This window comes from Erythrolamprus reginae, chromosome 12, assembly GCF_031021105.1.
Source record: "Erythrolamprus reginae isolate rEryReg1 chromosome 12, rEryReg1.hap1, whole genome shotgun sequence".
Lineage (NCBI taxonomy): Eukaryota > Metazoa > Chordata > Lepidosauria > Squamata > Dipsadidae > Erythrolamprus > Erythrolamprus reginae.
Genome location: NC_091961.1, coordinates 26,051,633 through 26,078,672, shown reverse-complemented (window position 1 = coordinate 26,078,672; position 27,040 = coordinate 26,051,633).

The window sequence follows — 27,040 nt, the reverse complement described above, 5'->3', positions numbered from 1 at the left end:
ACTTCAGAGCTTGTATATACACGACTTATCTCTACTAATAAAGCAAATTTTGTTGTTTTTTTCCAGGTTCCTCTGCTCGCCTGAAAATTAAGCTGCAGATGCTTATTAGGAATCCTAGTTTTAAAGTGGCTTATTAAAGCAGACCCACCTTTTTTTCAGAGTCACATGTTTAGCAAGTAACGGGGAGATATTATTATTATTATTATTATTATTGTTGTTGTTGTTGCTGTTATTTTTATTGCTATTACTATTATTTATTAGATTTGTATGCCACCCCTCTCCGAAGACTCGGAGCGGCTCACAACCACAGTACACAATACATATCCAATGAATAAAAAAACAGAACAGTTAAAACCCTTAATTTAAAAACAATCATACAACCCAAACAAACCATACATTAAACGGGACGGCTGGGGGGAATCAATTTCCCCATGCCTGGTGGCAGAGGTGGGTTTTTAGGAGTTTGCGAAAGGCAAGGAGGGTGGGGGCAGTCCTGATCTCCGGTGGGAGTTGATTCCAGAGGGTCGGGGCTGCCACAGAGAAGGCTCTTCCCTGGGTCCCGCCAGACGGCATTGTTTCGTCTACAGGACCTGGAGAAGGCCAACTCTGTGGGACCTAATCGGTCGCTGGGATTCGTGCGGCAGAAGGCGGTCCCGAAGGTATTCTGGTCCGATGCCATGAAGGGCGTTATAGGTCATAACCAACACTTTGAATTGTGACCGGAAACTGATCTGCAACCAATTCAGACTGTGGAGTGTTATATTTCCATAAGGCCTTAGGTATTTCTGAATAATTTTCAAAGCACAAATAGTTATAACCCTTAATATTTGTGCCTTGATCAGGAAAATATTGTACTAATAACAATCCTTTCATTATAAAATGAAAGTATGACTACTGCAATTCTCTTTACATGGGGCTACCTTTGAAGAATGTTCAGAAAGTCCAGATGTTGCAAAATGCAGCCACACAAGCAGTCATGGATCTACCGAGGTATGCTCATGTCTCACCAGCACTCCGCGAGCTGCATTGCCTGCCAATTGGTTCCTGAACAAGTCCAAGTTTCTATCTGAAATAACCATTGCTTGCTCCCAATGCAAGCATGCATTGATAGAGCCTCCATACCTGAGCTACACATGTCTTGACCTCTACCAGATGGCAACAAAACATGCACTTGGTGCTTCATTCTATTAATCCTCTGGATCCAACATGGGAGCTCCACTATTGCGACCAACTGCTTTGATGGCTCATTGCTTCTCTGTAAGGAATTGTGCCATGGGTTGTTAATTCACCCTGCGCCTTTTCTAAATGAAAAATGCCATCCAATGGCTAGAACAGCTCTTTTTTTTTTAGAGCCTCCTGCTCATAGCTTTGTGGAACATCAACTTTTCATGTTGAACAGCAGGTGGTGTTCAATGGAACGCCTCACCATAAAGCGTTTAATATCTGTTTTGCTCACGCGGGCTGATGTGCCTATGCGGATATAAAGGCACTGATAGGAGAGCTGCATATAAGAGATAGGAGGAATATTCAAGCGGAGGCATTTGGAAACAAATATTGTCGTATGTGCGGTAACCTGTTCTCATGTGAGTTTGAAGCGTGCACGGAAAGAGGCATTATCCAGGAATCCATGCAACCCTTACATCTCTGCAGAATATAAAGGCTGAAATACAGAACTATTGTAGAGAACCAGGGAGACGGCCTTGAGGCAAATATTCAAAACCCATTTATGTTAACAAAGAGGACATAAGCATGCCTTATATCCAGGGAAGAGATATAATAATTAAGAAGAGATTCAGGTTGGACCTGCTTGTAGGAAAGGGGTATCACACCATGATGGCAGCACATGACTGGGACTTCCTCCCCCCTTTGTTAAACTGGGCATGAGCTCTACTTCCCCCATCATAAATTCTGTTGATCCTTACCTAGTGCCAGTTTGGTTTGACCATTAACAGACCAGATCCTTTCATTCTTTCTTTCTTTCTTTCTTTCTTTCTTTCCTTCCTTCCTTCTTTCTTTCTTTCCTTTCTTTCTTTCTCTTTCTTTCTTTCTTTCCTTTCTTTTTCTTTCTTTCTTTCCTTTCTTTCTTTCTTTCTTTCTTTCTTTCTTTCTTTCTTGACGGCAGAAAAAGACCCCCTGGTCCATCTAGTCTGACCTTATACTATTTCCTGTATTTTATCTTAGGATGGATATACTGTATGTTTATTCCAGGCATGTTTAAAATCAGCGACTGTGCATTTACCAACCACGTCTGCTCGAAGTTTGTTCCAAGCATCTACTACTCTTTCAGTCAAATATTTTCTCACTTGCTTCTAATGTTTATCCCAACCTCCTTGTTTTTATGTTCACTTTCCTATTAAAAACACTTCTCTCATGAGCCTTATTTAACCCTTTAACATATTTAAATTTTCAATCATGTCCCCCCTTTCCCTTCTGTCTCTTTCTTTCTTTCTTTCTTTCTTTCTTTCTTTCTTTCTTTCTTTCTTTCTCTTTCTTTTTTATTTGAATCTCTAGGCCACCCTTCTCCAAGGGACTCAGGGCAGCTTACATAGTAAATCAATACAAAGTACAAAGTTTTTTTTAAAAAACCAAGTATAAACCAAAACTAAAACCCAAACAATAAAAAAAACCCCATTCAATCTGATTCATTCCAACCACAATCATAAGTAGCAGAAGTGGCAAGTTATAAGCTTTTAGTATGTTAAACTCAACAACCTGTTCCTGGTTATTTGTGCCTGATACTCCCTGACTCGCTCGGTTATAAGAGGAAGGAAGAAAAATCATGATCAGGTTTGCAAGATTCTGTTCCTAGCTCTTATTTCAACACGTATATTTCTGGCCTGCCAATGGAACATGTTTCCTGATCTGGTCTGCACCGAAGGGCTGACAACCATCATACTAACACCAAGTCATATACTTTTGAGGCTTTCCAGATAATTTCTTCAGCCTTTGGTTTTGATCATCTTTGATAATCAGCCTGCGTCTCTCTGCTGCTTGTTTTTAAGTTCTGTTTAGCTTCAAGACAAATGCAACACAGTTTTCAACGGACAATTGTTTTCTCTTGTTGGACCGTGGCCAAATTGGTATTCCATGACAAAAATGTCCTGCCAATCAATGCAAATAAATAACTCAATGATCAAACTTTACTCAGCAAAAGGTCCCTTTAAGATCTCTCTCTCTCTCTCTTTCTCTTTCTCTCTCTCTCTATCTCTAGTTCTCTATCTCTATCATCTACTATCTATTCATCCATCTATGTACCTACCAGCTACCATCTATCTATCTTTCTAGCTTTTTATCTTCCTATCTTTCTATCTGTCTGTCTGTCTGTCTATCCATCCTTCCATCCATCCATCCATCCATCCATCCATCCATCCATCCATTATCTATCTATCTATCTATCTATCTATCTATCTATCTATCTATCTATCTATCTATCTATCTATCTATCTAATCTATCTATCTATCTACCTACCTACCTACCTACCTACCTACCCACCCACCCATCCATCCATCCATTATCTATCTATCTACCTGCCTGGTCTGTCTACCTACCTACCTACCTACCTACCTATCTATCTATCTATCTATCTATCCATCCCACCCAAAAGCAAGCTGAGCTTCTCCTTTTTCCAGGCATGAAGTTTCAACCAAGCAGAAGCAAAAGCTCATCTTCTCTAATTAACAGTCAGGCGGGCGGAACCTGGCAAGCGCCTGACATAGAAATTCTCAATCAGAGCAACTGCCTGCCTGGTTGACAACGAGGCGTCTGGCTGTTCGCACCTGGGGAAGATTGCAGCTTCGGTTTCAGCCTCACCTGGCCGGGCTCTCAATGTGTCAACTCACTGCTTGTGGTAGCAGGTTGGTATTAAATGCCACCTGCTTCGAAATCCAAAATAAAGATATGAGAAAGGATTGGCAAACCCAACATGTTTCTTAGCATTTTTCAGAAAGGCACCTTTATGTTATAAATCTATGACCCGAGGCCAAAAAACTGTGCAGGTTACAGAAATAGCATATAGTAGTGTATATACTATTTCTATACTATTTAATAGTATATGTAGTGATAGTATTCCAATGGCTTTGTATTAGAATAGAATTAGAATCATAATAGAAAATAGAGAGTAGAGTAGAGTAGAGTAGAGTAGAGTAGAGTAGAGTAGAGGTCTCAAGTTATGACCCCTTGCCATAACTTGAGTTTAACTATAGTTTATGTGACATACAATAAGAAGTATTTTTTGTATTTTAGATATATATATAGAACCTTTAGTAATTATAGGATAAGTTGATACTGGATTAATTAATCTAATGTAGAAATGAAAGTTTGAATTAAGATTGGCCTAATAGAGAGTTCAATATTGTTCATACTGGTGAAATATAATTTTTTTTTAATGTAAGGTGGGAAAAGATTGTGTTTTTTTTCTATAGAATGTTATTTAATGGAAGAAAAGTAAGCCTCAATTGAATGATTAATAGAAAAAGGAAAAAAAGTATGTTTTATCTTATGCACGGTTTTAGTGTTTGTACTTATGTACTGTTTTTTATTGTATGTTGGAAAAAAATAAAATTTGAATTTGAAAAAAAAAAGTTATGACTCCTTGCCCATTACTGTTGTATGTTCTGATGGTTGTAAACTGGGTTAGCAACTGGTCATAAGTCAAAGACGGTCTTGATTTGGTAGTGGTTATTAAACAAATGTCACGGTCAAAAATCAACCACCTTGGCCATGAAATGAATGCTGCAGTCATGAGGTGAAATCAAGCCAGTTTTGACCAACATAGAAGTAAATTTTTATATTAATAGATTTTTAATCCTCAATACCAAATTACTATTGTACACTGTTTTATTGTCGCTGTTAGCCGCCCCAAGTCTCTGGAGAGGGGCGGCATACAAATCAAATCAAATCAAATCAATCAATCAATCAATAAATGCCAATTTGGGGGCAAAACCAATTGTAAAATGTGGGTCATCTGAGCATAGGATGCTGCAAATGGCCATAAATGTGAGCCAGTCCCAAATTGCTAAAAGTGTGGTCATAGGACTGAGGGCATGGGGTTGACCACCAGTGCTTCAAATCCAGGCCAGAGATTCCCCTCAGGGTGATCCATCCTAACTGTCCAGAAGCAACCAGTTATAAGTCAATGAATACCTGTACACCCAGAGGGTCAAAAGTGAAAATGAACCAACTGAAAATGAATTATTAGGGAAAAAAATATGATCTGTGCAGAAATGGATAAATTAAGAATGGAAATAAAAGATAAAGATGAGTCGGAATACTACCAAAGCTGTAACAAATTTTACTTTTGGTCAGGAAAAACAAAACAAAAATAAAATAAAGGCAACCAATTAAATAGTCAACTATCATAACAGGGAAAGAAAGGAACAGAGGTTCGGTTGAATATAGGAATAAAAGGGATGCAAAGATTTTGGCAAAGAGATAAATTTGGAAACATGGGAAAAGATATGGGTATATAATTGGAAAATAACAAAATCAATTTATTTTAAAGAAAATCAAATGAAGATAGGGTTTCTAAAATGTTTCCTAACGTTTCTCCCGTCTGCTGAAAATGCAAGAAAGAAATTGGCACATATTTTCACGCATGGTGGACATGTCCTGAAGCCAAGAAATATTGGAATAAAGTAGAGAAATGGTTAAAGGAAATAACAAATGAGAAGAAAGTCTCCGGAATTCTTCCTATTGGGTATTTCAGATACAAAGTATAAAAAAGAAGTTTACTACTTAATAATACATATTTTAGTTGCGGCAAGAATTACATTCGCACAGAAATGGAAAGAAAAAGAAATACCAAAGGATGTAGAAGTATTAAAAAAAAATCTGGAATGTGCAGAATTAGATAAGATGACAAAACTTTTGAATAACCAAGCTGAAACAGAATTTTATAAAACATGGGACAAAGTATATGAATGGTGGAACGTTAAAAATGTGGTAAAATTAAATAAGTAAGAACTTATAATTACTTGAACATATCGATTTGAATGCTAACTGTATGCATATATGAGTGAACATTTAGAAATAAATATGACAAGGTTTTCTTTTTCAAGTTATACCAAATAAGCGATTTAAAAAAAAAAATCTATAACAACATTATTATTATTATTATTATTATTATTATTATTATTATTATTATTATTATTATTTGGATTTGTATGCCGCCCCTCTCCGTAGACTCGGGGCGGCTAACAACAATAATATAAAACATCATGTAAATCCAATACTAAAACTAATACTAAAACAATTAAAAATAATTGATAATGATAGATAGAATGTAATAGTTTAAAAATAACATAAATATAGAGTATTTTTGCAATATTATGAATTTTTAAAGTCTTATTTTTTATATTTTAATATTAGCTTAAGTATTTGATATTTTTATAGATAAGAAAATTAATTAACATAAAGAATACAGAGTTAAATCTAACAAGAACATAGTATATGTATGTTACATTTCTGCATTGATCTGACTATAGTTAGTTTTCCTTTTTTTTTTGTATTAGTTAGACTTCTGCGATTAGAGGTGCAATGGTAGCTCCTTAAATGTTAAATGTTGTTTGTGTTTGTCCGTCTAATGAAAAATAATAAAAAAATATTTTTTAAAAAAGGAATAAAAGGGATACCGATGTAAGACCCATGTAAAATAAAATGTACATACTATTAGAAATATTAAATGATTTTTGGGGGGTGTTTGTATTGTTTGTTTTGAAAAATCTAATAAAATTATTTTAAAAAAAATATTAAATGATGGCAATATAGAAATATCATTATAGAAAATAAGAAACAGTATTGCCACACATTGTCTAATGTTTTTATAATGTTTTCTTTATGTATGTTTATTTTTTTCAGGAAAAAAAAGGCAAGGGCAGGGAGCATAGGGAGGCTTGGAGAGGGGGAAAACTGGGCCTACCGTAAATTTGAGAAGGCCAGAACTGGGCCGGCTTCCACCGGGCCTCCAAAGCCTGAGGATAGATTTTTTTCCCCTCATAGAGGGTCAAGGAAAGCCCCCAGAGTCCAGGGTGGGAAACACACACGCACACATAGTGTAAAAGGCCAATTAGGCCAGTGATGGCGACTCTTTTTTCCCTCAGGTGCCGAAAGTATGTGTGTATCATGCATGTGCTAAATCCATAATTTAATGCCCAGGGAGGGTGAAAACAACCTCCCCCACGCTCCAGAGGCCCTCTGAAGGGCGGATTCAGACCATTTTCTGACTTCTGTTGGGCCTGGTAGGTGTGATTTTTTCCCTTCTCAGGCTCCAGAGGCTTCTCCTGATCGCCCCCCCCCCCCAAACCCCCAAGGCCCTCTCGATGCCAGAAATGTCCTCCCAAAGCCTCCACATGAGGTGAAAATCAGCTGGCTGGCACATACATGTGCGCTGGAGCTGAGCTAGGGCAATGGCTTGCATGCCAGCAGCTATGGCTCCGTGTGCCATCTGTGGCATGCGTGTCATAGGTTCACCATCAGTGGACTAGGCCAGGGGTAGGCCAAGTTGGCTCTTCTATGACATGTGGACTTCAACTCCCAGAATTCCTGAGCTAGCGTGATCGGCTCAGGAATTCTGGGAGTTGAAGTCCAGGAGTCAACTTTGCATACCTCTGGACTAGGCCATGCCCATCATGGCCATGCCCACCCAGCGGCTCCTTGCTAAAATTTTTGGAGGCCCATCCCTTGAAGAATGCATCTCTCGGGATGCTTTAGCTATAAAGCCCTACATGGCTCAGGGCCAGACTATTTATGGGACTGTCTCCTGCCGCATACCTCCCAGAGACCAATAAGAGCACACAGAATTGGCCTCCTCCAGGTCCCATTGACTAAGCAATGCAGGTTGGCGGGGCCGTGAGGTAAGGCCTTCTCTGTTGCCGCCCCGGCTCTATGGTATCAACTCCCCCCTGATGTCTGTACTGCTCCCACCCTACTAGCCTTCCATAAGGCCACGAAGACCTGGCTTTGCCGGCAGGCCTGGGGGCCATGAATTAACCACTCTCATGGCCAAATTGTATGAATGGTATGCATGTATTCTGATTGGATAGTTTGACCATGGGTTCTAATTAGGGTTTTATAGCTTTAGACTTTATATTTGATTTTTTATTGTATTTGTGATTTTATATTATTGTAAGCCGCCCTGAGTCCTTCAGGATTGGGCTGCATAGAAGTCGAATTAATTAATCATATATATAAATAATGAATCAATCCAGATTACCAACCCCTGAGGTAAAGAGGAAAAAATATCTATCTATCTATCTATCTATCTATCTATCTATCTATCTATCTATCTATCTATCTATCTATCTATCTATCTAGTCTGCGGAGAGGGGCGGCATACAAATCCAATAAATAATAATAATAATAATAATAATTATTATTATTATTATTATTATTGTTAGTTAGTTAGTTAGTTAGTTAGTTAGTTAGTTAGTTAGTTAGTTAGTTAGTTGGGGGAAAGATCAGAATCAATGTGAGGAAAATATTATTTTACTGAAGAGTAGTAGATGCTTGGAATAAATTTCTAGCAGATTTGGTTGGCAAATCCACAGTAACTGAATTTAAACGTGCCCGGGATAAACATATATCCATCCTAAGATAAAATACAGGAAATAGTATAAGGGCAGACTAGATGGACCATGAGGTCTTTTTCTGCCGCCAATCTTCTATATTTCTATGTTTCTATTTATCTGTCTGTCTGTCTGTCTGTCTGTCTCTGTCTCTCTCTCTTCGATTTTTTTATGCCGCCCTTCTCTTTAGACTCAGGGCGGCTTGCAACATGTTAGCAATAGCACTTTTAAACAGAGCCATCATATTGCCTCCACAATCCAGGTCTTCATTTTACCCACCTCGGAAAGATGGAAGGCTGAGTCAACCTTGAGCCGGTGATGAGATTTGAACCGCTGACCTGCAGATCTAGCAGTCAGCTTTAGTGGCCTGCAGTACTGCACTCTACTTACTGCGCCACCTCGGCTCTTGCAGGCTCTCAAAATAAAGCAAACGTCCAACATGCAGGAATTGGTTTGTTAAACTAACCTGAAATCCAGCTCGGAGTTGAACACAGAGGATGGAGGAAGGGAGGGAAACGGTTGACGGGCTGTGAAAGAAAGATACCAGTGCTCAAAGAGATGCTTGTACAGTGATGCATAGCAATGCTTTCTCTTTCCTGCACACACTTGCACACACTAACACCCACTTCCCTTTTCTCACAGTACACAGATGCTACTTTTTTTGTTCTTTTAATTACACCTCCTGCCGATCAGAAAGATAAGCCCAAATGGAGCGACGGGGTGACGCGGAGGAGCCTATAAGTTATTCATAAGCTCAAACTTCAGTGCTGCTTTTGCAAGGCGCCTTCAAAACATATTATTCATCTGTCACCTCCTACCTGTGTTCCCCCTCCCCCATGCCATTGGGAGGAGAGCAGGTAATTGTAGGAAATACATCACTGCCAACCAAAGGAACTTGAAGAGGCCAACTTTGTCCCCTGGACAGGAATTGAAAGAGCCATAGTGGCGCAGTGGTTAGAATGGAGTACTGCAGGTTCTGACTGCCGGCTGACTGCGGTTTGGCAGTTCGAATCTCAAGGCTCAAGGTTGACTTAGCCTTCTATCATTCCGAGGTGGATAAAATGAGGACCCAGATTGTTGGAGGTAATAGGGTTATTTTCCTTCCTTCCTTCCTTCCTTCCTTCCTTCCTTCCTTCCTTCCTTCCTTCCTTCCTTCCTTCCTTCCTTCCTTCTGTGATGGTGCAATGGTTAGAAAACAGAATTGCATGCTTACTCTGCCCACTGCCAGGAGTTCGATTCTGACCAGCTCAAGATTGACTCAGCCTTCCATCATTCCGAGGTGGATAAAATGAGGACCCAGATTGTTGGGGGCAATAGGCTGACTCTGTAAACCACTAAGAGTGGGCTATAAAGCACTGTGAAATGGTATATAAGTCTAAGTGCTATTGTTATTTTCCTTCCTTCCTTCCCTTCCTTCTTCCTTCCCTTCCTTCCTTCCTTCCTTTCCTTCCTTCTTTCATTCCTTCCTTCCTTTCCTTCCTTCTTCCTTCCCTTCCTTCCTTCCTTCCTTTCCTTCTTTCGTTCCTTCCTTGTATGTTGGTGCAATGATTAGAAAACAGTATTGCAAGCTTACTCTGCCCACTGCCAAGAGTTCGATTCTGACCAGCTCAAGGTTGATTCCACCTTCCATCCTTCTGAGTTGGGTAAAATGAGGACCCAGATTGTAGGGGACAAATAGGCTGACTCTGTAAACCACTTGCTGTTGCTACTGATGTCCTAACAGGCACTTGAAAAAGCACCTTTGGGACAACCATGACTTGGATGACTGAGAATCTCTACAGACATCAGGAACCTGAGGCAAGGGACAAAGTGTGGCCCTTGATGATGGATGCTGAACATGAATCTGAATGGCTACAGGGTTAAACCAAGAAGTGATACTTAAAAGGTTCTGACCAATTTGGGCGAAGCGGTAGCAGCAACTGCTGGTGGGCCTGGACGTATTTGGCCATATTTTTGAGGCCGGCCCATGGGTGTATTCCTCCCAATTCAGTCCAGATCACCTGAACCATTAGTGACCTGCTGGTAATGCGATGATGGTATCACAGACCCAGTTTGAGTGGTACTGGTCCATGGGTGCTGCCATCTTTCCCCCCCCCAATTTTCGGTGAATTTTTCTGTGATCTAATGGCTTCTCCTCTCCTCGTCCTCCTACTCAACCCCGGGTTAATACTGACCTTTATTTCTTCTGCAGGAGCACAGCTGAGCAGGTCCTCAGCTGTGTTTGAGACTGAATCCACCTTCGGAGCAGGCATAAATCGCACAAGCGGATGCACGATGCAAACCAATGGCAAAAGTAAGTGGAACCCAACTCTGGGCCAGGCTGTGCACATGTGCAGGGTTTGCACTCACATTTGCGAACTGTTCAGGTAGGTAAATACAGTAAACACCACCTTTAGTTGCTGCTAAAGGTTGGAGCTACAGGAGTATCTAGTGTACTCTTTTTTAAAAAAAAATATTGAATTTTATACATTAAAAAAACCCACAAGCACAAAACGTCAACACAAATGCAAATCCAGCTATTTTTCAAGTAAGTACATCCAATTCATTTCTTCGTATCCATATGCTATAAAATTATATATCTATACCTATATTCTAATATCGTACATGATTTTGTTATAAGTCTGTTTTCCTTTTTTCTATTTATTTGTACCACATAGTCCAGATGTTAGAATAATCTGAATCTTTTTTGTCATTTATTGCCATAGTTAGCTAATCCATTTCTGCACGATCATATATTTTCTTAATTATAGAAACATAGAAGACTGACGGCAGAAAAAGACCTCATTGTCCATCTAGTCTTCCCTTATACTATTTCCTGTATTTTATCTTAGGATGGATATTATGTTTATCCCAGGCATGTTTAAATTCAGTTACTGCGGATTTACCAACCACGTCTGCGGGAAGTTTGTTCCAATTATTTCTCTATCTTCTTGTATTTTTGAATCGTTCCATCTTTGTGCATATACGATTCTCGCTGCAATCACAATACTGTCACAATGAGCCGGGGTGGCGCAGCAGGCAGAGTGCTGTACTGCAGGCCACTGAAGCTGACTAGATCTGAAGGTCAGCGGTCCAAATCTCATCACCGGCTCAAGGTTGACTCAGCCTTCCATCCTTCCGAGGTGGGTAAAATGAGGACCCGGATTGTGGGGGCAATAGCCTAGCTCTGTTAAAAAGTGCTATTGCTAACATGTTGTAAGCTGCCCTGAGTCTAAGGAGAAGGGCGGCATAAAAATAGAATACAGTAGTCCCTCGGTATACCGCGCTTCACCTTCTGCGGCTTCACTTCATCGCGGGTTTCTAAGGACGTCGATCGGCAGATTTAAACAGCCCGCCGAACTCGATCGGCAGGTTTTTCCAAAAAAAAAATAAAAATCTAAAATTGTAAATACTGTATTTAAATACTGTATCTAAAATAAATACTGTGTGGGAAGGGTTTATAAACACTTAAAACAATGAAAACTTACCAAACAATTACAATATAAATACTTAAATAAGTACTATCAGTCGATAAATTCCCCATCGCGGATTTCACCTATCGCGGCCAGGTCTGGAACGTAACACCAGCGATAGGTGAGGGACTACTGTAAATAAATGAATGAATGAATGAATGAATGAATAAATAAATAAATAAATATGAAGTAATAAATATTTTATATTTCTTGAATAGCTTTTTTAGTCTAGTGTACTCTTTTATCCACAAAGGAATATGCATTTTACGTAGCTTGACTTTTTAAAAATAGCAAATGTATTCTTTGTTTTAATTTATCATTTCTCTCTATTGCTCCTTCTAATACTCATCACTCACTCGGAGGAGTTCACATCATTTAGAATCAATGGAAGATTGAAGGGGGGAGGGAGAGAACCTTAAAATGGGAAGGACAAAGCTATTGATCAGAAAAATCTGTTAAAAATCAAAAGGCAGGAAGAGACAGCCAATCATATATTTTGGAGGCTGTTCTAAAAATACAATGGAAAACCATCTCCAGGGTGTGGGGAGCTCTATCGAGAAGCATAATGGCCAAGTTCAGTTTGTAAGATCCCACATCTGTTGTGGTTTTACAACCTATTTTCCTTCACTTACTTCTCTGGATTGGCTCAATCTTTGACAGGGAATAGAAAAAGAAGATTTTATCTGGTTCTCTCCAACTTTGTCAACTGAACTGAAGTCTCAGTATTCCTTTTTTCCCTGAGACAACTACTTGCAAAGAGGCTGAGGCAGGGTCTCAAAATGTGACAGTTTTGTGATATTTTGCAAAATTTTATAAAAATCATAGTGGGAAGGAATATTGTCCTGCTTCTGGTTTCAATTGCACACACACACACACAGTTGCTATGGAAACTGGTAGTATATTCAAGGTCAAGGAGATAACAGCAGACAAGGAATGCAAACCAAAACAGAGCCCCTGGGAAAAAAAATTGTCTAAGTGGTTTTGCTTTTAACAGAAGCACAGAGAAGAATAGTCAAAATCCAGTTCAAGCTCCAAAAGCCAGGTCAGGGCTGTCAAGCAGTTCAAAAGTTAGAAGTTTATAGCTGATGCTACACAAATATCACGCAAGAGCTGGAAATTGATGGTTGATTCCAACAAAGGATGATGGGTTAGGGCTGCCTCTTAAATAGGGCTGCAGCCAAAGGAGTAAATCCCTAATCAAGGGATTTACTCCCTTGCCTAGCAAGGAGTCTCATAGAACGTCTTTGCTCTACTTATTAGGTGCATGGGCTGGGAGGTTTTATGTCTCTATCATCTGAGGGTCCAACTATTCACGTAAAAAAGTAAGGTTCTACATTTAGGACAGACACAGACTTCAGAGGAGAATCAGAACTGCAGAAAAAAACAATTGCTGCCAACCTGCCTTCCATTGAGGACCTGTAGACTGCACAAGTCAAATAGAGGGCAGGGAAAATATTTACTGACCCCTCACATCCTGGACACAAATTGTTTCAACTCCTACCCTCAAAACTTCGCTACAGAGCACTGCACACCAAGACAACTAGACACAAGACAACTAGACACGGTTTTTTCCGAATGCCATCACTCTACTAAACAAATAATTCCCTCAACACTGTCAGACTTTCTACTAAATCTGCACTTCTATTCTACTAGTTTTTCTCATCATTCCTATCACCCATTTCCTCCCATGTTGACTGTATGACTGTAACTTGTTGCTTATATCCTAAGATTTTCATTAATATTGCTTCTTCATTGCTTATTTGACCCCCATGACAATCATTAAGTGTTGTACCACATGATTCTTGACAAATGTATATTTTATTTTATTTACGCTGAGAGCATATGCACCAAGACAAATTCCTTGTGTGTCCAATCACACTTGGCCAATAAAAATTCTATTCTATACTATTCTATTCTAGGCAAGAAAAACAAAACACACAGGTACAGTATATGTGGTGCATTGCTCAAGAGTAGTAACTGTGAGAGGGATCTTGGAGTCCTAGTAGACAACTATTTAAATATGAGCCAGCAGTGTGCAGCGGCCGTCAAAAAAACCAACACAGTTCTAGGTTGCATTAACAGAGGGATAGAATCAAGATCATGTGAAGTGTTAATACCACTTACCACTTGGTAAGGCCACACTTGGAATACTGCATTCAGTTTTGGTCGCCATGATGGAAAAAGTATCTTGAGGCTCCAGAAAAGAGCGACAAAGATGATTAGGGGACTAGAGGCTAAAACATATGAAGAATGGTTGCAAGAACTGGGCATGGCTAGTTTAATGAAAAGAAGGACCAGGGGAGACATGATAGCAGTGTTCCAATATCTCAGGAGTTGCCATAAAGAAGAAGGAGTCAACCTATTCTCCAAAGCACCTGAGGGTAGAACAAGAAGCAATGGGTGGAAACTAAACAAGGAGAAAGCTTAGAACTAAGGAGAAATTTCCTGACAGTCAGAACAGTTAACCAGTGGAACAGCTTGCCTCCAGAAGTTGTGAAGGCCCCAACACCGGAAGTTTTTAAGAAGATGTTGGATAACCATCTGTCTGAAGTAGTGTTGGGTTTCCTGCCTTCTAGCTCTGTTGTTGTTGCTGCTGTTGTTGTTGTTACCACTACTACTGTTGTTGTTATTGTTATTGCTATTGCTATTGTTATTGTTATGTGCTTTTGTTTGATCAGCCTCTGATGATCGTTACATAGAAACATAGAAACATAGAAGACAGACGGCAGAAAAAGACCCCATGGTCCATCTAATCTGCCCTTATACTATTTCCTGTGTTTTATCTTAGGATGGATATATGTTTATCCCAGGCATGTTTAAATGCAGTTACTGTGGATTTACCAACCACGTCTGCTGGAAGTTTGTTCCAAGGATCTACTACTCTTTCAGTGAAATAATATTTCCTCACGTTGCTTTTGATCTTTCCCCCAACTAACTTCAGATTGTGTCCCCTTGTTCTTGTGTTCACTTTCCTATTAAAAACACTTCCCTCCTGAAGCTTATTTAACCCTTTAACATATTTAAATGTTTCGATCATGTCCCCCCTTTTCCTTCTGTCCTCCAGACTATACAGATGGAGTTCATTAAGTCTTTCCTGATACGTTTTATGCTTAAGATCTTCCACCATTCTTGTAGCCCGTCTTTGGACCCGTTCAATTTTGTCAATATCTTTTTATAGGTGAGGTCTCCAGAACTGAACACAGTATTCCAAATGTGGTCTCACCAGCGCTCTATATAAGGGGATCACAATCTCCCTCTTCCTGCTTGTTATACCTCTAGCTATGCAGCCAAGCATAGCTATTAGTTTGTGTCTTCTAGATTGACATAGTCTGAGTTCTGCTGGAGCCTCTTCTTTGAAGTCAATGTTTGAGTCTTGGCTCATGATAGATACGATCACTATTCTCTAACATGTTTTCCTGTGAAAATTACATATATGGGTATGTGCGTGTCCGTACACGAGACTTGTGAAAATTAAATGAGCCAGGCTGAGGAGTTCTTAAATGGGATTTGGTCTGGATGAAGTGAGGCTTAATTTGAAAATTGAGTTTGGGATTGTATTGTGATTTCTGAGCTGGCTTCCCACGTGTACGGATTCATTTGCAAAAGCGTGAAATAGGATTTTGTTTTAAGGCAAGGTAAAATCTGAGGAATAGCTGTAGATGCCAGACTCATCCAGGGCATCATTCTGAAGGTGTATAAAAGGCAATGTGAAATTCAATTTTTTGTTTGCTATCGGTCTGTGGGTGTGGCTTGGTGGGCGTGGTGTGCCTTGGTGGGCGTGTCAAGGGAAGGATATTACAAAATTTCCATTCCCTCCCCACTTCTGGTGGAAGGATCAGAGATGACCTGCTACTGGAAAGGTCAGGTGCTACCTTCTTGTAGTGATTTTTGGGGCGCACACGTAGCAACACAAGCAACCGCCCGCAGCGTGAGATTTGGCTTCTGCAAATGCACAGAAAATGAACTCTTGTGTGAAGACACTCGTGCGGGTAAGATTTCAGCAATTTTTGCTGATTTTTTTGCTTCTGCGCATGCGCGGAAGCAAAAATACAGTGGTACCTCGACCTAAGAACGCCTCTACTTAGAAACCTTTCTACATAAGAACCAATTTTTTTTTGCCTCTTCTCAACAACCATTTTCCACTTACAAACCTGAGTCTCCGAAACTCTAGCCGGAAAAGGCAGGGAGAAGCCTCCGTGGAGCCTCTCTAGGAATCTCCTGGGAGGAAACAGGGCCGGAAAAGGTGGGGAGAAGCCTCTGTGGGGCCTCTCTAGGAATCTCCTGGGAAGAAACAGGGCCGGAAAAGGCGGGGAGAAGCCTCTAGGAATCTCCTGGGAGGAAACAGGTCCGAGAAAGACAGGGAGAAGCCTCCATGGGGCCTCTCTAGGAATCTCCTGGGAGGAAACAGGGCCAGAAAAGGTGGGGAGAAGCCTCCATGGGGCCTCTTTAGGAATCTCCTGGGAGGAAACAGGGCCGGAAAAGGCAGGGAGAAGCCTCCATGGGGCCTCTCTAGGAATCTCGTGGGAAGAAACAGGGCTTCCACCCTCCCTGTGGTTTCCCCAATCACACACATTATTTGCTTTTACATTGATTCCTATGGGAAAAACTGCTTCTTCTTACAAACGTTCCTACTTAAGCACCTGATCACAGAACGAATTAAGTTCGTAAGTAGAGGTACCACTGTATCAGTGAAAATCACTAAAATATTGCTCATGCGCACATCCTCAAATGATATTTCAATTGCTGCACATGCACAGAAGTCAAATCTTGAGCTGATGGGCATGCGTGCACCCACTGCCTGTGATGGCCTCAAAGGGCGCAGCAGTAGCGCCGAAGACAGCAGTCCTTTACTGGGAACGATACTGCAAAATCTCCATCCCCATCCACTCTGGTGCCAGCCAGTGGTGGTATTTGCTGGTTCCCCGAACTTCTCAAAATTTCCACTACCAGTTCTGCAGAGTCTCCCAGAACCTGATGGATTTCATCCCTGATTAAAGGATATCATGCCAAGTCAACTCTTTATTATGGCCATAGCCCTTCCTAAATCCCAGTTGCTGATTCTTTAGGAAAAGTAACAGTGATAAGGTCCAGCCTCTAAAAATTAACAGAACTCATTTCCCTTGCCCTTAATTTTTTAATAAGGTCACCTTGTAGCCCACCTGTGGTCTTTTCCCAGCAGTGTCTACCCTGATTAATTTTGCCACGTGGCCGCTCTCCTTCTTGCTGGTTTGCAATTTTCCGAAAGTGAACACAGTCAGTTTATTTCTGTTTTGTGGAGCGATTACAGCTGAGCCCGACAAGCGCAGTAACTTCGTGTCATGAAAGGATGCTGGGGTTGGATTTAAATTAACAGAGTTGGAAGGGACCTTGCAGGTCATCTAGTTCAACCCCGTGCCCAAGCAGAAGACCCTACATCTGCCTCTACCTAGGATCAAACTCACAACCTCCTGATTGTGAGGCTAGACCTCCACCTCTAGGCCACAGTTGCTCCCCTTGGCTGTTGAGATGGTTTGTTGGAGTGGCTCTCACCACCTTTAACGCTTGCTCTTGCGTTTCCCTTGCTCCATTTGCTCTTGAGGCTCCACTGAAGTCCAGATGGTCTGTTCTGCAAAGAAGGAACCCTGGTGGAAATGCCGTGTTAGAAGCTCTTGAGAGATAGAGCCCCTAGCAATAAGAAACTGTGCTGCTGAACTTCTATGATTGTTTCCCATTAAAATTTAACGGATAGTAAATTAAGCACTCAGGGATTTGTTGATGTCTGGAAGACTGGAAGGCAAAGCAGAGGGCGAAAAGAAGAAGAATTTCTGTAGCCATCAGCTTCAAGGTTAAATTTCCACATCCTGAATCCCTCCAATATACAGTGGTACCTCTACTTGCGAACTTAATTCATTCTGTGACCAGGTTCTTAAGTAGAAACGTTTCTAAGAAGAAGCAACTTTCCCCATAGGAATCAATGTGAAAGCAAATAATGTGTGCAATTGGGGAAACCACAGGGAGGGTGGAGGTCCTGTTTCGTCCCAGGAGATTCCTAGAGAGGCCCCACAGAGGCTTCTCCCCGCCTTTTCTGGCCCTGTTTCCTCCCAGGAGATTCCTAGAGAAGTCCCACAGAGACTTCTTCCTTCCTTTTCCAGTTACAGTTTCAGAAGCTCGGGTTTGTAAGTGGGAAATGGTTCTTGAGAAGAGGCAAAATAATCTTTAACACCCGGTTCTTATCTAGAAAAGTTCGTAAGTAGAGGCATTTGTAGGTAGAGGTACCACTATACTTGGAATGTATCTGAGCTACAAAGTGATGGAAACAGCTGTAAGTCCAAAGAGTTCAAATGGCCAGCTGCTGTGGCCTAGAGGTGGAGCTTGTTGATGTATGAACAGAGTAATTCTTGTTTGCCAAGGTTGTGTACGCACAGAAATATTTAACTTGAGATTAGTTGTGAATAATTACTCAGCCACACACAGATAGACTAACTTGAATTAAAGTTTACTTTGAGAAATAACATATTCAGACAAACAGTCTAAAGTCCTGTACATAATAAGTCAGAAAAACAATCCAAATATTACCAAGTACATAGTTTTTCTTACCAGTTTTCTTTGTCATAATCGGTAAACAAAGATATCAAGCCTAAACACATTTTAGCTATAATACATAACTACATTACAGAGAGATTGCAGAGCTAACCTATCAGTAAGCGTCCATTAACAGTGAGTAGCCAGAGAAAGAGAAAACTCCAGATAAATAAGCTGTGAACTATAGCTTCCTCTTGTGGCAAACTGCAACACTTGCAGCCAATATATTGCCAACCCAACCCTTATGGACAGAGTCCTAACAGAGCTCTTGCCTCAACAATCATGAGGTTGTGAGTTTGATTTTAGGTAGAGGCAGATTTAGGGTCTCCTTCTTGGGGACGGGGTTGGACTACCTTTGAAAAGTGTTCGGAAACTTCAGATCGTGCAGAATGCAGCTGCGAGAGCTATCATGGGCCTTCCTAAATACGCCCATGTCACACCAACACTCCGCAGTCTGCATTGGTTGCCGATCAGTTTCCGGTCACAATTCAAAGTGTTGGTTATGACCTATAAAGCCCTTCATGGCACCGGACCAGAATATCTCCGGGACCGCCTTCTGCCGCACGAATCCCAGCGACCGGTTAGGTCCCACAGAGTTGGCCTTCTCCGGGTCCCGTCAACTAAACAATGTCGTTTGGTGGGACCCAGGGGAAGAGCCTTCTCTGTGGCGGCCCCGACCCTTTGGAACCAACTCCCCCCCCGAGATTAGAATTGCCCCCACCCTCCTTGCCTTTCGTAAGCTCCTTAAAACCTACCTCTGTCGTCAGGCATGGGGGAATTGATATTTTCCCTCCCCCTAGGCATATAAAATTTATGCATGGTATGCTAGTATGTATGATTGGTTTCTAAATTGGGGTTTTAAATTAACTTAAATATTAGATTTGTTTACATTGTATTGTTATTGCTGTGAGCCGCCCCGAGTCTGCGGAGAGGGATGGCATACAAATCTGGTAAATAGATAGATAGATAGATAGATAGATAGATAGATAGATAGATAGATAGATAGATAGATAGATAGATAGATAGTTAGATAGATAGATAGATAGATAGATAGATAGTTAGATAGATAGATAGATAGATAGATAGATAGATAGATAGATAGATAGATAGATAGATAGTTAGTTAGATAGATAGTTAGATAGATAGATAGATAGATAGATAGATAGATACATACATAGATAGATAGATAGATAGTTAGATAGATAGATAGATGGATAGATAGTTAGTTAGATAGATAGATAGATAGATAGATAGATAGATAGATAGATAGTTAGATAGATAGATAGATAGATAGTTAGATAGATAGATAGATAGATAGATAGATAGATAGATAGATAGATAGATAGATAGATAGATAGATAGATAGATAGATAGATAGATAGATGACCTGCAAGGCCCCTTCCAACTCTATTAAACAGTTAAATCTGTTTGCTGCAACCATTAGTCCACTTTGCTAATTGTTCTATGTCTCATGTGCTAATGACCTCTATCTCAAGAGATTCATTCACAATTGAAATTGTCAGATAGACACTAGATTGGGAAAGGAAACTCTCCTTCCAACATATATTACTTTATTTATTTATTACAAGTATACGCCACCCGTCTCACTGCCAAAGGATGTTGGGCAGCCTGCAGCACAATGAAGCCAGAATATAAAAACATTGAAAATGTTAAAATTAACAGAATTGGGTAAATTAGGAGCGGGATGGAGATGAGATCCTATAATTAGTCCACACACCACTTCCAGCGTGGAAATAAATGTCAACATATTAAGGGAAGTACTTGCCCAATCTGACTGGATTTGGAGAAAACAGCTTGCAAAAGGATTGATGCTTGAACAAAAAAAATAATAATCACAAAACTGTGGATTAAAAGTCGACTTGAAAATGGCTGTGAATGAATGTGTGGTTTTAGAAAGAGCCAGCATTCGGTATCAAGGATGTGGCTGTACAGGTGGTCAACGGTATTAATTATTTGGAGGTGCAGATAACTAACAATCTGAACTGGTCATTCCACACATCCTCCTTAGTGAAGTGTGCAAACCAGGGTCTGCATTTCCTGCATTGGATGAGGAAAGCACCTCTTTACCTCCTTCTATCATGGCTACTTTTTACAGAGGCACAATTGAGAGCATTTTAACAAACTGCGTCCCTGTTTGGTTTGGTGGCAGCAGTGCCTCAGATAGAAAGCCCCTACAGAGAGTGGTAAGGACAAGAGAGAAGATTATAGGAAACTCGCTTCCTATACTTCAGGATACTGCTTATAAGCACTATGTGCTTAGATCTCAAAGCATTGCTAGAGATCTCACACGCCCACTTTGTTTGTTTGTTTGTTTGTTTGTCAGACATGTAGTTTGTACAATATAAGTAGTTTGTACAATATAAGTAAAAAAGTAATGATAAAAGAGGACAATAGGAGAGTAGGACAGGGATTGATTGATTGATTGGTTTATTTATTTATTTGTTTATTTGTTTATTTATCTATCTATCTATCTATCTATCTATCTATCTATCTATCTATCTATCTATCTATCTATCTGTATGCCGCCCCTCTTCCTAGACTTGGGGCGGCTAGGATGGTAGGCACAGTGGTGCGCTTATGCACGCCCCTTACAGACCTCTTAGAAATGGGGAGAGGTTGACTGTAAACAGTCTAAGGTTAAGGGTTTTGGGGGTTTGGGGAAGAAACCACAGAGTCATGTAGTGCATTCCAGGCGTTGATCACTCTGTTGCTGAAGTATTTTCTGCAATCGAGTTTAGAGCGCTTTACATTGAGTTTGAATCTATTACGTGCTCATGTATTGCTGTGGTTGAAGGTGAAGTAGTCATTAACAGGAAAGACATTTTGGTATATGATTTTATGAACTACATTTAGATCAGATCGGAGGCGACGTAATTATAAATTGCCTAATCCCAGTATTTTAAGTCTGGTGGAATAAGGTATTTTGTTGTGAGCGGAGGAGTGAAGGTCTCTTCTTATGAAATATTTCTGCACTCTCTCGGTTGAATTAATGTCTGATATGCAGTGTGGGTTCCAGAGGGGTGAGCCGTATTCCAGAATTGGTCTAACAAATGTATTGTAAGCTCTAGTTAGCAGTGTAATATTGTCAGAGAAGAAGCTACATAAGATTAGATTGACAACTCTTAATGCTTTGTTAGCAATGTTGTTATATTGGGCTCTAGCACTTGGGTCATTGGATATGAGTACTCCAAGGTCTTTGACAGCATGAGGGTCATCCATAACTTTGTTTCCTCCAAGTTTGTATTTTGTATTCTGATTCTTTTTGCCAATGTTTTTGCCAAGAGCATTGTTAGTTGAGATTTGACGTTGTTTGATTTTACAGGCTGTTTTTGTTGCTTTCCTCTGGGAGGAGGTTTTAAAGTATTTCTATCAGGACTACTAGGTTCTCTAGCAGCTTTCTTCCATCAAGGACGTCCATCTGGTAAACTCGCAAGATTCATTTTTCTCACTATCTACATGTATATATCTGAACTAGACTGTTGTTTCTCCATGTCATATAATATATGTGGGTATATGCATAATTTTGTATTTATTTATTTTGTCAAATTTATGTAGTGTACATTGGGGAGCTATATGCAACAAAATTCCATTTTAATGTGTGTTGATTAATGTACATTCAAAGTGACATTACAAGTTATTCTAAGTCTAATATAGTCTTAAAGAGAAGGAAAGAACAAACTACGGAAACAGGATCAACAGGAACTTGGAGGTAAAATGCAATTTGTCCCTACATGGCATTGGACCAGAATACCTTCGGAACCTACCCTCTGGGTGAGATCATCCAAGGACATGGGGTGAGGTATCATCAATATGCCGATGATACCCAGCTTTACATCTCCACCCCATGCCCAGTCAACGAAGCGGTGGAAGTGATGTGCCGGTGCCTGGAGGCTGTTGGGGCCTGGATGGGTGTCAACAGATTCAAACTCAACCCGGATAAGACGGAGTGGCTGTGGGTTCTGCCTCCCAAGGACAATCCCATCTGTCCATCCATCACCCTGGGGGGGAGAATCATTGCCCCCCTCAGAGAGGGTCCGCAACTTGGGCGTCCTCCTCGATCCACAGCTCACATTAGAAAACCATCTCTCAGCTGTGGCGAGGGGGGCGTTTGCCCAGGTCCGCCTGGTGCACCAGTTGCGGCTCTATCTGGACCGGGACTCATTGCTCACAGTCACTCATGCCCTCATCACCTCGAGGTTCGACTACTGAAATGCTCTCTACATGGGGCTACCTCTGAAAAGTGTTCAGAAACTTCAGATCGTGCAGAATGCAGCTGCGAGAGCAGTCATGGGCTTACCTAGGTATGCTCATGTTTCACCATCACTCCGCAGTCTGCACTGGCTGCCGATCAATTTCCGGTCACAATTCAAAGTGTTGGTTATGACCTTTAAAGCCCTTCATGGCATCGGACCAGAATACCTCCGAGACCGCCTCCTGCCGCACGAATCCCAGTGACCGATTAGGTCCCACAGAGTGGGCCTTCTCCGGGTCCCGTCAACTAAACAGTGTCGGTTGGCGGGCCCCAGGGGAAGAGCCTTCTCTGTGGCGGCACCGGCTCTCTAGAACCAACTCCCCCCGGAGATTAGAACTGCCCCTACTCCACCTGCCTTCCGTAAACTCCTTAAAACCCACCTTTGCCGTCAGGCATGGGGGAACTAAGACATCTCCCCCTGGGCATGTTTAAATTGTGTATGATATGCTTGTGAGTGTGTATGTACTATATGGGGTTTCTTTTTAAATCTTAAATGTTTTAAATGTATTCAGATTATTTATGATTTGTTTTTCTCTGCTGTGAGCCGCCCCGAGTCCTCGGAGAGGGGCGGCATACAAATCTAAATAATAAATAAATAAATAAATAAACTACCTGCTACCACACGAATCCCAGCGACCGATAAGGTCCCACAGAGTTGGCCTTCTCTGTCGACTAAACAATGTCGTTTGACGGGCCCCAGGGGAAGAGCCTTCTCTGTGGCAGCCCCGGACCTCTGGAATCAACTCCCCCCGGAGATTAGAACTGCCCCCACCCTCCTTGTCTTTCGTAAACTACTCAAGACCCACCTATACCGCCAGGCATGGGGAAGTTGAGACACTTTCCCCCCAGGCTCTTTATATTTTATGTTTGGTATGTATGTGCTGTTTGGTTTTTAAATATGATAGGGTTTTATATGCTTCATTTTAATATTAGATTTGTTTCGCTATACAGTAATATTGTTTTTTATTATTGTTGTGAGCCGCCCCAAGTCTTCAGAGAGGGGCGGCATACAAATCTAATAAATAATAATAATAATAATAATAATAATAATAATAATAATAATTATTATTATTATTATTATTATTATTATTAAACTCTTGGTAGATTCATCCATCTCTTCCATCTGACATGATCTTCTTCTAAGTCTTTCCAATTGCAAACTTCAGAATACCAACCCAGAAGCCCCCTTTTTTGACCTGCCCCAAAGTAGAAGCAATTTCTAGGTTCTATCATATCTCAAGACCTAAAATGGTCACCTAACATCAAAAACATCGTCAAAAAAGCACAACAAAAAATGTTCTTTCTGCACCAACTCAGGAAGCTCAAACGGCCCAAGGAGCTGCTGATACAGTTCTACAGGGGAATCATTGAGTCTGTCATCTGCACCTCTATAACTGTCTGGTTGGGTTCTGCAACCCAACAAGACTGACACAGACTTCAGAGGAGAATCAGAACTGCAGAAAAAACAATTGCTGCCAACCTGCCTTCCATTAAGTACTTGTATACTGCACGAGTCAAAAAGAGGGTGGTGAAAATATTTACTGACCCCTCACATCCTGGACACAAATTGTTTCAATTCCTACCCTCAAAACATCACTACAGAGCACTGCACACCAAGACAACTAGACACAAGAACAGTTTTTTCCCGAACGCCATCACTCTACTAAACAAATAATTCCCTCAACACTGTCAAACTTTTTACTAAGTCTGCACTTCTATTTCTACTAGTTTTTTCTCATCATTCCTATCACCCATCTCCTCCCACTTAGGATTGTATGACTGTAACTTGTTGCTTGTATCCTAAGATTTTTATTAATATTGATTGATTCCTCATTGCTTATTTGACCCCTATGACAATCATTAAGTGTTGCACGTCATGATTCCTGACAAATTTCCTTTATGTACACTGAGAGCATATGCACCAAAGACAAATTCCTTGTGTGTCCAATCACACTTGGCCAATAAAGAATTCTATTCTATTCTATAAAGAATTCTATGATTGATTCAATTTGGAGAGTTAAATCCTGAGGACAGCCGCTGTGTAATTCAAAGCTCACTCTCTCTTTTCGCCCAACGGTCGTGATTGTAAATGTATTTACTTATGGATTACACAAAAGAAAACAAGCTGGTAAAGAGAGCAAATAAGCACGATATATCCAGTGGGCCTACATTTCTGTAGATATAGTTAGGAGCTTAGAGAGCTCTGATTACTGGCAATTTTTCTCGCGTTGCATTGCTCAGGAGGAAGACGTGGTGAACATCAGCTCTTCTAACTGCAGGGGTAGAAATTATGCAAGTGTGCAGGTGGGGCACATAACGGGTTTCGTCCCTTAGGCTTCCACAGAACAGAGAGCGCATTTTATCTGCACAGCAAATGCTATTGCCTCATTTCACCCAATATACTCCTTAAAATTGAAATCGGTCCCTAGTGCATGTAGCAAGTCTTGCTTTAACAGAGATAAAGATATAAAGAAGGGGGAGGGCAACTCCGGTGCAGGGTGGAAAAATTGGGGAAAAATTCCACCTTTTGAACATTTGTACAGAAGAAGATCTGTTTCCCCAGGATTTCTCAAATCGGATTGGAGAATCTTGGAAAAATCGGATAGGTGATGAGTGGATATACAAATATAATTTGGTTCATTTGTAACCCATCATTTTTCCTTACCTTGCTGTAGAAATCATAGGACTGGAAGTGTCCTTGGAAATCTTCTAGCCCAAATCAGGGCCCAATGTAGGAGTCCTTGTACTATATTGTCCTGGATACATGGTTGTCCTTTCTTTTTCTTGAGAATCTCCAGTAGCTCCAGGAGGCAAGGTGGTGTGGGGGGGAGAAAAAAGAGGAGGAGAAGGAAGAGGAATAGGAGGAGAGAGGAGAAGGAGAAGAAAAGGAGGACCAGGAGCAGAAGTAGGAAAAGTGGAGGAGGGGGAGGAAGAGGGGGAGGAGAAAAAGAAGAAAAGGAGGAAGAACAGGAGCAGGAGAAAAAGTGGGAAAAGAGGAGGAGGAAGAAAAAGAGGAGGAGGAGGAGGAGGAGGAGACGAAGAGTAGGAAGAGGAAGAGGAAGAGGAAGAATAGGAGGAGGAAGAGGAATAGGAGGAGGAAGAAGAAGATTGAAAGAAAGAATACTGGATGTATTTTAAAAGTATTGATGCTTTGCTCAGATTTCCTAACCCTTATTGGCAATTAGAATAAGAGAGATGAACCTAGGCAGAGTTTCTGTTGGAGTTCAGCTCTTCCATTGATCAGTTAACCAACCCTGCATACTAAGTAGATGTTACAAATCCAGATGAACAACGGCCAATAACTGGAACGTTGCAATTTATTTCTGACACTCTATTATCAGTGAGTTGGAGAGCTGGGCATCATGAACCAAGATTTGTTGGCCTAAGATTTAGCTTAACTAAAATAAACCTCCTGCATAGAATGCAAATAACAGCCATTAAAAAAAACTACATTAGGTTGAGTTTGCTGCAATAGTTAGATCATTGTGCAGCATTAGGATTTTCACAATGATACAACAAACCAGTGAAAATGCCTCCTATTCATTCTAAAAGTGTCTCTTTCCAACATATGAACCAGCCAGTGTTGATAAATTTGTCCTCTGTGTATCAGTTTAATCTTCTTAGAAGCTTTTTATTGAAAAAAAGCTACTATCACTACTAATATCTACTATATCTATATATACTATTACTACTAATTTTTTTTCCTCTTCATTCCAATCACCCATCTCCTCCCACTTATGAATATATGACTGTAACTTGTTGCTTGTGTCCTTAAGATTTTTATTAATATTGATTGTTTCCTGATTGCTTATTTGACCCCTATGACAATCATGAGGTGTTGTACCTCATGATTCTTGACAAATGTATATTTTCTTTTGCGTACACTGAGAGCCCATGCACCTTGTGCGTCCAGTCACTTGGCCAGTAAATAATTCTATTCTATTCTATTTTATTTATTTATTTTATTTATTCAATTTTTATGCCGCCCTTCTCCTTAGACTCAGGGCGGCTTACAACATGTTAGCAATAGCGCTTCTTAACAGAGCCAGCCTATTGCCCCCACAGTCCGGGTCCTCATTTTACCCACCTCGGAAGGATGGAAGGCTGAGTCAACCTTGAGCCGGTGATGAGATTTGAACCGCTGACTTACAGAACTAGTCAGCTTCAGTGGCCTGCAGTACAACACTCTACC